The sequence below is a fragment of the Neovison vison genome, chromosome 12, assembly GCF_020171115.1.
Source record: "Neovison vison isolate M4711 chromosome 12, ASM_NN_V1, whole genome shotgun sequence".
In the NCBI taxonomy this organism is placed as follows: Eukaryota; Metazoa; Chordata; class Mammalia; order Carnivora; family Mustelidae; genus Neogale; species Neogale vison.
Window position 1 is genome coordinate 49033308 of NC_058102.1, and position 14853 is coordinate 49048160.

At 39.3% G+C, this 14853-nt stretch overlaps 1 pseudogene; it reads left to right on the forward strand.

Moving 5' to 3' along the window:
- The first annotated feature begins 425 nt into the window (after positions 1-425).
- LOC122891498 lies at positions 426-1436 on the forward strand (annotated as a pseudogene).
- Positions 1437-14853: the final 13417 nt, after the last annotated feature.

Below are 14853 nucleotides of genomic sequence, written 5' to 3' on the forward strand. Positions count from 1 at the left end.
CCTGGATATCTTTAGTTAGCATCTCAAACTAAAAAAAAAAACTCTAGATTTCCCCTTCTACCTTCACTTCCTACACGTGTTCCTCATCCATCAGTAAAAGACACCATCATTTCTTCATTTGCTTAAGCCACAAATCTAAGTAATCCTTGATTTCCTTCTTTCATCATTCCCCCATGCCTGATTCATCAGAAAATCATCTTGCTGATATCCTTAAAAATTCTCCTCAATCTATATTTCTCCAACTCTGTTAATGCTGCCTTCATCCAAGAAATACAGTCTTTCTTATGGACTATTACATGTATACCCATGTCCTATTCCATTATTGTAATAATCTATCTACTCTCTCTCTTTCATTTTTTGCTTTCCCTTGTACACAATAGCCAGAGCAGTCTTTTAAAAATGTAAATCAGCTCTCTTCTCCAGCCATGCCAAAGGTAAAGAATGCTAAGGGAAAGAAGGTAGCCCTGGCCCCTGTTGTGAAGAAGGAGGAGGCCAAGAAAGTTGTCAGTCCCTGTTTGAGAAAAGGCCAAGAATTTTGGCATCAGAGAGGACATCCAGCTCAAAAGGGAACTCACCCACTTTATCAAATGGCCCCGTATATCCGACTGCAGTAACAGAGGGCTTATTCTCTATAAATGTCTAAATGGGTGATGGGTATTAAGGAGGACACTTGACATGATGAGCGCTGGGTGATGCTCACTAAGTGAGTGAATGAATCACTAAATTATATACCTGAACCCATTTTTACCATATATGTTAACTAACTAGAATTTAAGTAAAAAATTGAAATAAAATACAAGTGCCTCCCATGATTAGCCAGTTCACCTAGGCCTTGGATCCCAAATAGCTACTCAACTGCTTAAGCTGGTCCACAAATACAAATGTGGGACAAAGCAAGAGAAGGTGCAGAGATGGTTGGCCCTGGGCTGAGAAGAAAACTGCTGGCAACGGAAAAGGCTGCCGGCCCTTTGGGCTGGGGTTAATACTGTCACCACCTTGGTGGAAACCAAGAAGGTTCAGCTGGTAGTGACTGCACATGCTGTGGATCCCATTGACCTGGCTGTCTACCTGCTTGCCCTGTGTCATAGGATGGGGGTTCCCTACTGCATTATCAAGGGAAAGGCCAGGCTGGGGTGTGTGGCCCACAGGAAGACCTGCACTTCTGTTGCTTTCCCACAGGTTAACTTGGAAAAAAAAGCAGCTCTGGCTAAACAGGTGGAAGCTATCAGGACCAATTACAATGACAGATGAGATGTGATCTGCTGTCACTTGGGGGGGGGGCAATGTCCTGGGTCCAAAGTCCATGGCTTGTTTTGCCAAGTTGGAAGAGACAAAAACTAAAGAACTGGCTACCAAACTGGGCTAAGTGTGTGCTGTTGTGTCTTTTCTGTACATAAAAAAATAAGTTCTCTTAAAAAAAAGTAACACAGATAATGTAATTTTCCTGGGTAAAACCCTGTCTTGCATTTAGAATAAAATCCACATGCCAAACTGTGTGTTCCCCAGCCTGAGAGGTCTTCCCTGCTGTTCTCCTACCTCATCTCATATCACACTTCTCTCTCAGTATGCCTTGGCCATGCAGAGCCTCTACTCTTTCCTTTGTACATGCGAACCCAGCTCATCAGGTCCGCATCTATCACCTTCTCAGAGAGGTCTCTGACCACCCAGTTCAATGTAGTCACATTCGGTTCCTCTTTCATATTACCCTCTTTTCTTCTATCATTTTTGTCACCTTTGATATTTTCCTTGTTTATTTACTCTCTCATCTCATTCAAATTTAAGCCCTACAAGAGTAGAGACTTTATACAGTCTATATGCTCAGCCTGTGTGTGGAATGGATTCTGACACACAGTAGGCTCCCAGTACACATTTGTTGAATAAATGGGTGAATAAATGCTTGCAAGCATGACCACTTCTGTAAAGGAATTGTGGAAGATGCACGATAGCTAAAACAATGGTCCCATCATATATGGAGCTTCCAATCTGCTTGAGGGCCCAAACAGCAGAGGCTTGCATGAGTAAGCAGTATGCTGTGTGGTATTGACAATAAGTGAGACGGGTTCAGAGAAGACTGTGGGAAATGCAAGAGACCTAAGCTTGGGGCCTCTGTTCCAGTATTTGCTTACTGCTCCAGTATGCAAATCATTTAACTGAATGTATAGAATTTCCATTCCCATCAGTGTGGTTGCAACAGGAGTTGAATGGTGCTAAAACTGTCCAGTGATAGTTTGATAGGTGAAGAGCCTGTCTGGACAACTTTTTCCAGTGCCTTCTCTTTCGAGTATGCTTTCAACAGAAATATTTTGAGTGGGTTTTAAGCCTTATCCAAACTGGGTAAATAATTGAGCAGACTTCTGCTCTTGCTAAACAAGATGCAGGTTTGGGATGACCTTGAAGATTTTTCATAGTAATACTTAGGCAATAAGGTAGGAGGCACAGTAAAAACCTGATGGCTCCAAAATATCAAGGAACATTTGGCTATTCCTCTTTTTTTTTTTTTTTCCCTCTCTCTTAAAATTAGCTTTTTGGGGCCCTTAGTTAATTATACTACTTTGGCTTTTTGAAGGATAGCCTGATTCTTTTTAGAATCTCTTATTACTAGTTTATTTAACAGGCTATTAGAACTAACGCCTTAGTGGTATGGTTAGCCAATTAATACTCTTGCCATTGGTCCATGTGGAGCTTGCACTCATGTCCCAAGGAATTCTTCCTGTTTTATACAGTAGAGATAACAGTGAACACAATTAAATGCATATGCCTAAAGCTAAAAATAATTTTCTTAACTTTACAGGCTCCTGTTGCAAAATAAGGAAATAAGGTTTAAAGAATCTGCCTGAAAGAAACAAATGAGCAAGGAAGACACTGGAAGGGAAAGCTCAGTGTCTCTTTTTTATCTTCTCTTTTCTCCTGGAGTAATCATAACATAGTGAGGGCTTCAAGAATTTACTGCCTTTGCTTTTCAAATAAATGACTCTGGGTGTGAAAAGCAGCACATCCGCCCTGTGGTTGAACTTTTTTTGTTGTTGTTCTGTGAGTGGCTTAGCTCTGAAATTCTCTGTAGTGGTGGGCTGGTGGCACTCCCCTGGCCTCTCTTGGAGATTCCTCTCTTCATTCAGTTACTTTCAGTTTACTGACAGACCCCAGGATGGCCTGAAGATGATCTGTTGGTCTCATTTTCTGACTTCAGACTGTAGTGATCACGTCTTCGAAAGTAGAATTCTGTATTTAGGAAAGCATACTCGTGCCCTCTATTATCAGGAAAGATCCCAGTTTATCGCATTTATAACTTGTTACAGTGAAACCTCCAATAATAGAACCCACCCAACCCAAATCTTTAATTAACCAGTGTACTGCCCCTCCCCCCATTCAACTTTCAGGGGAAAAAAGCAGAATAACAACCGTTTCAGGAATACATTTATTTATTTAAAGTGTTCTATTATGATATGTAGCCATACAATATGATAGTTAATTTTAAAAATATGACCCCAAACTTAGTTCCATTAATTTGTAATAAAGTGGTATCATTAACCATTTCCTCCCATACTTCAGGGTTCTAAATAAGGGAACATAAACTCAAGGATCATACTTGGATGAAAGTCAAAGTATTACTTTATTAATATTAGCAAAAACCCTTTAATGCCTAAAGTGGAGTAACTTCTCATAAACAAGTGAGGGCCTCAGAAACTGATGTTTAATTTACACTTTCTTTCCTACAAATTGGTGAAAATAAGCCTGTAGTGTGAACTCCCTGACTGACCCGTCTGGGTATAAGAAGTGAAAAGATGGCAACCTTTTCCCATTTCTACTCCTAATCGGGGAAGACCCTGACCAGGTGTGCAGAAACTTGAGGACTCACTGCCCCTGGGCAGAAAGAGGGCCTCCATGAAACGAACAGTGACTTTAACTTCTCCAGTAAAATATGCAGCAATAAATATTAGACCCCAGCTAAGTAGAGCACGGAAGGCAGGATTCCCAGGGGTGGCAATGGGAGGTCTTACACACAAAACTTCACCAGGCGCAGGAGGAGGAGTCAGGTCACAATATGTGAAGGCACAAGTCACGCATTCCATCACTGTAAGGTGCGGAGGGTTCCATTTACAGAGAATGTGATGCCATTGTGCCCTTGAAGATTGTGCAGCAACAGAGCTATATAAGAAACTAGTTGTTTTACCTTGGACAAGTCACTTAATCTCAATTAGCCTCAGTTTCCTTGGTTGGAGATTCTATTTTCCTACCCACTTGTCATCTTCTCATACTTCCGTAATGAAGGACCCCTACGCTGATGGGGATAGATTTGTGTCCAGATTAAGAAAAAAAATTCAAAGTATGTTTCCTAGCTTTCCTTGCAGATAAGAGTGGCCAATGGGAAATCTCTAAATGAAAGTACCTCAGCTAGGAGATATACCCTTTCTCCTTCCTCTTACCCAGAGGAAGATTATGATAGCTGGAACTCCTCTGAGACAGAAAGTAGCCATGAGGTCACCTTCAGGATGGAAACCACTGACTGTAAATGATGAAGCAGAAAGAGAGGAGGAGTCTGGGTTCCTGATAGCAATGGAGCCATCAGTTCAGCCTTGCCTTTGTAGCCTTCTTATTTACACGAGATAAAAATACAGTCCTATTTTGATTAAGTTACTGTTGGTTGAGTTTTCTCTCTCATGTGTCTGACATAATCATAATTTAGAAGTACTTTATCTACAGTAATATTTGTGTGGGTTCAGAGGAATAAGAAAGAAAATACCTGGAAACATTTTGTGAACAATAAAATGCCACATTAATGTAATAGCTTTGTGAGAAACTAGGCTCAAGCACTGTTGCTTTGGGACGCCGATCACAAAGATTAACGCAGAAGTGTGCTGTGGGTTATCCTCTTCCTGCCCCCATTTGGCCCCAGAACATGGTGTAGCTTCCTGAGGGCTTGGGATGGTCATGCCCTGAAAACAGCTCTGTCGGACCTGGTAGTGTTTTCTGCACCTGCCGCAGAAGTCTGCTGTGAGACGGTTGGAAGGAAGTGAGAGAGCAAAGTGTAGCAGCAGGTAGGTGCTGAGAGCTGAGGATTCCTTCCCCGAGGGTTCCCTGGTGTAAGAGTCAGAGCTAGGGTAGCTGACAGGAAGGGCCCTGAAGCTGTGCTGGTGAAGACTGGAGCCATAAAGACTTCTGTACATGACCTAGAAGATCCTTAGACGTTTGGATACAGTAACTCAGACATCTGAGAAGTGATGTGCAAAAATAATCCCAAGTGAGCAAAGGAGAAAGACTTACCTCTTACTGGAGATGCCAGGGAAGCCTCACTCATCCTTGGTTCTAGATGATGGCCAAGAAGTTCAGCTCCCTTTCTAACAAAAGAAAGAGGGTATATTTGTGTGGTAGAATGTTGGTCCCCTAAATACTGCTCAGGACAGGAGATCAGGTTGCCCTGGAGACATTTACAGGAATCTCTTCTGCAATATCCTCAGCAAGCTGACATCTCAATTGTCTACATATCAACAGAGCCTAAGAGATTAAGACAGTAGTAGAATTAACTAGCCCTTTAAAGAGACCACTATGCTTTTGAATTTCTTTCCTTTTGGTAAGATGTTTCTGCCTATACTAAGCCCCAAAGAGCTTCTCTGCAGGGTCTACTCTTGGGATTCAGATCTGTTTTTGAAGACAACAAGGAGAGTCTAGTCCTACCCATCTGTGAGCTTACCCTTAAAATAATCTGCAAACAGCTCTCATGTCTTCCTGCAAGTCTTCTTTTATGGAAATGTCAAGTAAAGAAAAGAAAAATACAAAAAATGCAAAAACTAGATACTAAAATCAGCTTGGGGATAAAATACAGAGTTTTATCTTCCTGATGGTTGTGTGACTTAATTTATCTAACTTTTCTGAGCCTATTCTGCCTTCTAAAAATATGAAGTAATGATTCACAACTCTTGGACTTACAAGAATGATGATACTGAAAATAGTAGCTAACCCTTAATGGTTGTAGATGGTAGGTGAGGCATATTTATTGTTTCACTTACTCCTAACAAGAGCCGCATGAAGTGGGGACCATTATTAACTCTTTTTCAGATCAAGAAATTGAGGCAGGGATGTTTAGCAAGTTACTGATTGCCACACAACTGCACTTAACCACAAACCTGTATAGCCTTCTTGTAAGACTGAGTCCACATCCAAGGCCAGTCAGGACTGATCCTGCTAAGCTTCAGAGATCAGATAAAATGACGCATTCTAGGGAGATAAGGTCATAGAAAATAAACGAGCTAATGACTGTTGGTGCCTACTACAGAAAGGGCCATATTGATACATGCGACTTGATACTGCCTTTCTTTCCCTCTAGCTTCAGAAGTCACAATTCCTCTGGTTCAGCTTAAAGGGTGAGTACAAATTAATTTTAGTTACATTGGAGTAGCGGGGGAAGGCATTTCTTCCCTGAAGTCCTCATAATTACTTCTACTTAACTCCAGCTAACTTTATGGAGACCCAGTTATGTGCCAAGCTCTGTTCTACATGTTGTTCGCATATGTTAACTAGTTTGTTAGTCATCCCAACCCCAGGAGGTGGGTAATATCATTATCCTTGCTTGCCACAGGTCTAAGAGGCACATCAACTTTTCTATTTTTGTGAGACCACCATTCACTCGGCCTCTAGAGATTCTTCACCTGCCCTTCAGCCTCTTCTTACTTTGCTGTGAAGGGGGATATAGTTGCTCCAATGAAAAGCTCTCTTCATTTTAAGGGTTTGCTGTAATCATAATAGGAAGAAATTGGAGGATAACAAATACAATATTACAACAGATACATGGAAGAAAGGCATGGGCAATTTTCACTTAAAGAGAAATTTGGAAAATAAATATTTGGGAAGGCATCCAAATTTGCCAGTAATTAAAAATGATTAACTGAGACAGTGAAGAGTTATTTGGAAAACTTCAGGAGTTCATATTAAGTCCAAAGTCAGGGATTTACCAGGGAAATGGATATATTCATACTTTGTTGGTGGCTCTGCAAATGACTACTTGTTCTTAGGAAATAATTTGATAGGGAGCCATGAAAATGTGCATGTCTTTTAATCCTTTGGTATCTTTTCTAAAGATTTGTTCTAAATTAATTATTCAAAAAATGACTTTTATGAGCCAGTATCTTAATGCATACTGCTATATTTCTTACATTAGCAAAAACCTAAGAGCAATTTAAATGAACATAAAAGGGAAACCGTTAAGCAAATAATATCTTATAATGAAATGGACTATTTAATCTCCACTGAATTTATAATCAAATAAAAAATACAACTGTGCAGAAAATGTAATGCTCAAAGTATTGTGAAGTGAAAATGAGCAAAACATTTTATTTATTCTTTAATTATAATTATATAAAACAAATACACATAAAAAACAAAACGTGTTCAGGGACATTGGTTGAATGAATTAAAAAATGTGATGTTATAAGGGTGGTATATATGCAATTTTCCACTTAATTTAATATTTTCTATTGTTGTTGTAAGTTATCTAAACAAGTAGAAAAAGCAAGCAAAAATTTACCAGGGTATGCCTACATTTTGTGAGTTGAAAGTGAGTCAGAGGCACAAATGGATGGTAGTCTTCACATAGCCACAACTCATATGGCTGGTGACCTTCAGCAGTCTGTGGTATTTCTAAGTACACAAGTATCTCACTTTCTGCTCAGTTGGTGGCCCTTGCAAACTCTGCATTCAGTGTGGGCCTGGATCACTTTTATGATGCTCCCCACCCCCCATTTCAGTTGAAATTTTGGAGGGATCCTTAAATAAAAGATGTAAGTAAGTCACCAGACTTATTAAACACGTATTTAAGGATTAACAATAAAACAGTACTGTGTTTGTGATTGCATGAAGTTGGTCATGGGGAAAATTCTTTTTTCTTAAGGAGTTTTGAATAATGGTCTTTGAAAAAGTAATTAATAGGTTAATTTTTTTTAATTGCTTTTTATATATAGAAGCCAAAGGTTTTTTTAATGAGAACTGCTGATTTATTTTATTTTTTTTTTAATTTATTTTTTATTTTCAGCATAACAGTATTCATTATTTTTGCACCACACCCAGTGCTCCATGCAATCCGTGCCCTCTATAATACCCACCACCTGGTACCCCGACCTCCCAACCCCTCACCCCTTCAAAACCCTCAGATTGTTTTTCAGAGTCCATAGTCTCTCATGGTTCACCTCCTTTTCCAATTTCCCCCAACTCCCTTCTCCTCTCTAACTCCCCATGTCCTCCATGCTATTTGTTATGCTCCACAAATAAGTGAAACCATATGATAATTGACTCTCTCTGCTTGACAGAAGTCAAAGTTTTGACAGTAGCTTTCTTCTTTAATTTTATGTTTAAGAAGTCATAATGCTTTTTTTTAATATTTATAAATTTTCTAAGCTTTTGCCATTGGACAAAACAGCGTACAGATAAGGAAGAAGATACAAGTCACTTTGGAATAGGGTCTGGGAATCTGTAGTAAGGAGAAAGTGCTAGTGATACTGTGTTTTGCTCAAGATGGGTCATCAGTGCTAAATGTCACACAATGTCATCATCTTACAATCGTTTTTCCTTGTAGATTTTTTTGGGCACAACAACCCACTGGTTACCAGGAAAAAACTACAGAAACACTCTCCACCCCCTCTACTGCCCCCACCACCTGGCAGGGAGAGAGAGAAAGAGAGAATTTTGACCGTTTGACGAAAAACTTAGCCCTGGCTTTACCAGTGGTTCTTAGTAATCTTAAATCAGTTAATTCTTTTGGCCCTTCCATTTCCTTATTATGAAATATGAATAAAATGTCACTGTGTGCTTCCCACCCCACTGAGATTTCAAATCACAGAGGAAAAGTGCTTTTTTCTAGAAATGAGCTTCTGGCAATTAGAGAACCATTTGTGGGGAAAAAAAACCTGAATCCATGTCTCACTCTGTCCATAAAGCAAATAAAACACAGTTGGGTTGACATTGAAATGTATGAAATGAAACTATAAGTTACCAGAAGATAGAATGTTTTTTATAATTTTGGAGTGGCTATTGGGTTTTTACTACTCCATTTTAATTTAAACCTGTATGTACATATGACGGCTTCTGGGTAAAAGATAGTTTTTTTTTTTAACAATTACCTCAGAGTAATAACAAGTGAAAAACTTACCTGCCCCAACACTTACCCCTGGGGTAATGTAATGAAAACCAGGTAAACCGGGTCACACTTTAGGACACAGTGAGTTGGCTATATGGATTTTCCTTATTTGTTTATAGGGGGAGAGACAGCTATTCTTCTCTCCTCCTGAAATAGAGAACAAAACCCTTTGCTCCTTTGGAAGGTGTGGAAAGGGTCTTTGGTTTTCACTCTCATTTTCTGGAATAGAAATATGTCTTCTTAAGGAGCACAGAAATGTTAGGTGTCTGTATCTTTTTTGACCTACGTATGTGTTTAAAGTCTGGGGTTCCTTCTTTTTAACATGTAATTTCCTAGGGGGAATGAGCTCCCATTTTCCTGACCCCTTGCAGCCTTTGGATTCCTAGCCCCGGCTGTAACCATTTGGCCCTCTTGGATTAGAGTAATTCACTAGACAAATGGCTGCAGATCTAATTCTCATGGTATGTGTGAAGCAAAATCCTTCTAGGGGAGGTGTAAATAAACATTTCCTATCCTCTATATTTCCATGTCTTAGGAGACTTAGAACTTTTTTAAAAAGCACTGAGAAATTCAGGGAAATTTTATTTTCCTACAGTAGAGAATATTTTTCTGAACAGAACACAAATGCCAGAACCCCCACCCACCCAAAAAATTTTGACAGATTTGACTAGGTAATAAAAAAAAGTTGAGTAACTAATTATGACCTGTAACCCCCCCCAACATGTACAGCATATATGCTAGGCAAAGATTTAATATCTCTTGGCTCTTAAAAAGCAAACAAAAGACCTTTAAAAATTGTGCAGAGGGCACATATTTTCTTCACAGAATAAAAGTTCATCTATATGCTTAGACTCATTAATAATCATGTAGGTGCAAATAAAACTATATGTGATATCATTGCCCACTGACAAATTGCCAAAATGAAAAACACCACCACCACTACCACAGGGCCTAGAACTAGCGGGGTAGTGGTGAAAAGTCCTTTTTATACTAGATTGGAGCGTGATGCTTTTACAGAATACTTTGGCATTATGCATTCTGGGAGGCAGAATGATAAACCCACAGATGTCTACATCCTAATGCCCAGCACCTGTGAATATGTTGTTACAGGGCAAAATGGAATTGTGGTTGCAGATGGAATTGAAGTTGCTAATCAGCTAACCTTAAAGGGATGATTCTGGAGGATCCAGGTGGGCCCAGTATCATCTCCGGGACCTTAAAAGTAGAAAAGGGAGAAGAGGTCAGTGATACAATGTAGGAAGGGTTTGTATCACTTGTTCTGAAGACAGAGGAATGAGGTCTCCAGAAACTGGAAAAGGTAAAAAAACAGATTCTTGCTCCAAGACTCCTTAAAGGGACATGATGTTGCTGACACAGTGATGTTATCCCAGTGAGACCTGTGCCAAACCTCCAACTTATAGAGCAGTAAGATCATACATTTGTGTTGTTTTAAGCCGCTAAATTCATGGTAATATGTTATAGCGGTGATGGAAAACTCATACAGCTAGACTCTCAGAAGCCATTAAAAAGTGTGTGGGCTGAGAGAGCAGGCCATGAGCCACCTAATTAAAGTCACTTTTTTAACATCCCTACTCCGCTCTCCTGTTTCTTGCTTGCCCTGACATATTCATCTGGAAAAACTCCCACTAAAATCCTATTCTCCTTTGCTTCACTTCTTTGCCCCTATAGCTGTACATTGCTGGAGAAAAACCCATAACTGCACTGGCTGGACTCACTTTACATCCATGATCATGAAACCTCAAAAGGCATCTGAAGGCTGCCCTGCAGCCATGCTGCATTGAGTAGTCCATTATTCTCCCAGTCTCTCAGGTATTTTTGTCTTCTCTCCAGTTACCTCTGACACCTCCTCCTTGGGCCCCACTCTCAACCATGAACTGGTTTGCTTTTCACTGAAAAAGCTGAAGCATTGGAAGTGAACTTCCATCTCCCACACTGCATTTTCCCGCCATCTGCCTCTGCTCCTATACCCACCCTGTGTTCTGAATCCTTTTCCCTCTTGCTGACTCAGTGATTTGCCCCAGTCCTTGTTCTGGCCTGTTCCTTCATCCACAACCTTTCCCTTAATGGTGAATTATTCTTGCTGTTATACAGATATATTTTCAGCATCTTAAAAAAGTCTTAACCCCACTTCTTTGTTCAGCTGTATCCCCAGTTGTTGTTCACCTTGAGAATGAAACCTAGCAAAGGAGTTGACTATACTCACTGTCCCGATTCGTTCTAAACAGGCGTTTCTCTTCACTGCACCATTCCACAGAAGTGACTGATAGATAGGTGCTAAGTTCTCCAAATTCAGTGGTTCTCTCTCCATCCTCATCCTATTTATTTGTCAGCAGCATTTAACATAATCCTTCACTCATTGCTTCTTGAATTTTCTTCACTGCCTTAAAAGGCATTATTCCCTGTTTTTCTTCAATGACAACCTTTGGCTCCTTTGCTTGGTTCCCTTTATTTCCTCAATCTCTGAATCTCAATGTATTTGAAGGCTTTCCTGAATTAAAACTTTGCATGGGAGTCTAAAGTGAATCTCAAATTAACATGCTCAAAATAGATCTATTCTAATGTGCTCCTCTTCTGGTCTTCACCATTTGCTCAGGGAAAGATTTCACTGTTATATGCCATGTCCAGTTCTTTAACAAATCCTGAAAGCTCTAATTTCAAAATATACACAGTAGCTGACCAAACTCTTCCTCTCAAAAGCTTTTTAACTGTTCACTGCTGTTTTCCTAGTGCCTAGAATAGAGCCTGGCACACAGTAGATACTAAAGAGATTTATTGAATGAATAAATAAGTTGAATGAGCCTGAAATTCAGATATAAGGATGGTATCAGGTATATGCTAAAAAGGTGTGAGAATTTTCATCATCATGAACTTAATTTAAAATTTAAAATATCTACTGAGCCTTATGTATAGTAATTAAAAATTCTAAGCCTCTTATATGTCCATTAATAGGATTTGATTCAGTGAATGATGATGAACATCTGTAATCTCTTCTCCTCAGTAGCTGTGTTCTCATAGGACCTGCCTTTGCTTATTCAAAGGGCTGCTATGGGAGTTGCCATATTCTAGTAGCTAATTGACACAGGGGTGAATATTAAGTAATGAGCGTCTTCCCTGAGATCTTGAACTTTGTACTCTGAAAATTATGTAGTCAGTACAATTAGAGCAATGTTTCTTGCTGTGTGGAAAAATCCATGCTAGAGTGAAAGAGCATAAAGTAGTCCCAAGAAACAGAAGTCTCAAGCTCTTGGGGTTTCTGGTTCTAATTTTTCCCGAGGTTCCATTGCATCCTTGCTCTTTTCTCATTATTCAACCTTTCCTTAGTTTCCACAATCTGATTAGCTTCCTCTTTTGTTTGAGTCCACTTATATTTGGGTTCTGTAGCTTGAAGTCAAAGGCACAAACAACATAGTACAGTGTAGGTACTGGAAAGGAAGATGCATAGCAATATTCATGGATGTAGTCAAGACTCCATGATAGAATAGAAAAGCAAGTTGTAAATAAAGATGATCCTGTTAGTAAAAGTATATATTTCAGATGCATATGTGCATTTAGAAAAGAAGGGAAGGATATATGTATGCTAAAATGTAGTTATGGGTGATGAGATTTCTGAGGACTCTTTTTTAAAAAATGTCTCCTGTTTTTTCTTATATTTTCTACAGTGAGCATTATAACAGTCATAAATCTTTTACATACAAAAAAAAATAAGCAAAACTTCCTCTTACCCAATTTATTATCCTGGTATTTTCACTCAAAATACATTCTATGTAGGAGAGAAAATGGGGAAATTCAGCAAAAATTTTTCTGGGGCTTGACCCATTTACCCTTTAGAATGCTTTAGTAAGTTGATACCCATCACACCCCTCCCCCAGCGCCACTACCAATTTACTGTGAAAAACTCCATTAAAAGTGCAGTTAGAACCTAAATCCTCTGAAATGTTCTACTTTTTTTTACTCCTTTTTGGATTAGAAGTCTACATACAATCATAATTAAAGAGAGTATTATTTTTTCATGTTTCAGGTTCGGTTTTAAGTACAGGAAAAAAATCAAGGGAACAACTATTCATTGAGTATCTACAATGTGAGAGGCCATGCTAGTTTTGTAGGGAATCTAAAGAAGTATAGTTCTGCCCTCAAGAAGCTTAAAGACCGGGGTGCCTGGGGTGGTTCAGTGGGTTAAGCCTCTGCCTTCGGCTCAGGTCATGATCTCAGGGTCCTGGGGTCGAGCCCCGCATCGGGCTCTCTGCTCAGCAGGGAACCTGCCTTCCCCCCCCATTCTCTCTGCCTGCCTCTCTGCCTACTTGTGATCTTTCTCTCTGTCAAATAAATAAATAAAATCTTAAAAAAAAAAAAGAAGCTTAAAGACCGCATGGATTATAATAGGGGATTTCTTAAAAATAGGGAATTGCTTAAAAAAATAGGGAATTGCTTAAATTGCTTAAAAATACAACTACATGCCAGACAGTGAATCCCAAGTAACCTGCAAATATCAGGTCTTCAGAAGCAGAGAAACAGCATTTCTGGGCAGGAATGGTCAGAAAGCTTTATAGAAGAAGTTAGTTTGAAGCAGGACATAGAGGAGAGGACATTCCAGGTTGGTGTGTTTGAGTTTATGAGTGTGTGGGTGTGTAGGGAGCATTTGAGTGAGCACAGATGAGCATGTGTGAATAGAACAGAACATTTTGGAGGGGACAGAGAGTAGACCACTTCAGATGGAGCCAAGGGATTTTGGGTCAGATTGTAGAAGGCCTTTTATGGAAATATAAATATATTTAATTTTAGCTGTTCAGAATTACAGACCATAGCTTTTGTTCACATACCAACCCAATAAGCAGTAGTAATCTGGAATGCTTTGAGAGGGATCGTGAGGCAATTCTTGGGGGGATAAAAAAGCACCAGTATTGATGAATGGTGTCTATCCTGGATGTAAGGAGTAAGAGTAGCATCAGGTGGATATATTGAACCCTACTGAGACAATAGGAAGCTGAGCCTTGGCTTTTTATTATTCTCATTTTAACCCACTGAGGCGCCTCTATTATTCTCATTTTGCCTGATTCCTTAATGTTGATCCATGCTCACAGAGTGAACTTTTAATTTCCATGCATGTTTGCCCATGCAGGTATAAATATGAAGCTAGAGTTTGTATTAAGTTTCTAAGATATATTCATATTCCGTATAGCTGCAGCATATTTTTACAGTTGCACAATAAGTTAGCAAACCAGCCCCTCTGACCAGAAATTCTTGTGGAAGGTCAGAAGGTAAATAATGAGCCTTCTGATTATAATTAAACTTTCTATGTAGTTTGGCTATAGATACAAGATATGCTAAACATGCTAGATGACTATGTCCAGTTATGTGAGTTGTTTTTTTCATTATAAACATGTACATTGGCATACTGATCTCTTTCTCTGGCTCATGCATGTTTTAGTGAGCATGAGTAGATCTGTGACTAGTCAAGACAGGTCTGCAGTGCCTGGAAGTGAAAGGCTGGATCTAGGCAGCCTTCCCTTGGAGGACATAGATTCTTCTCAATTTCCAGAAGGCTGTCTGTTAATTAACTACTCTGGCTCTATTGGTTATCCTTTAAATATCTTTATTATGCAATATTTGAGATATACAAAAGAATGCAGTAGCATAACAAAATAAAAACAAACACCCATGACCCTCCTTCCCAACTAAATATATATATATATATATATATATATATATAT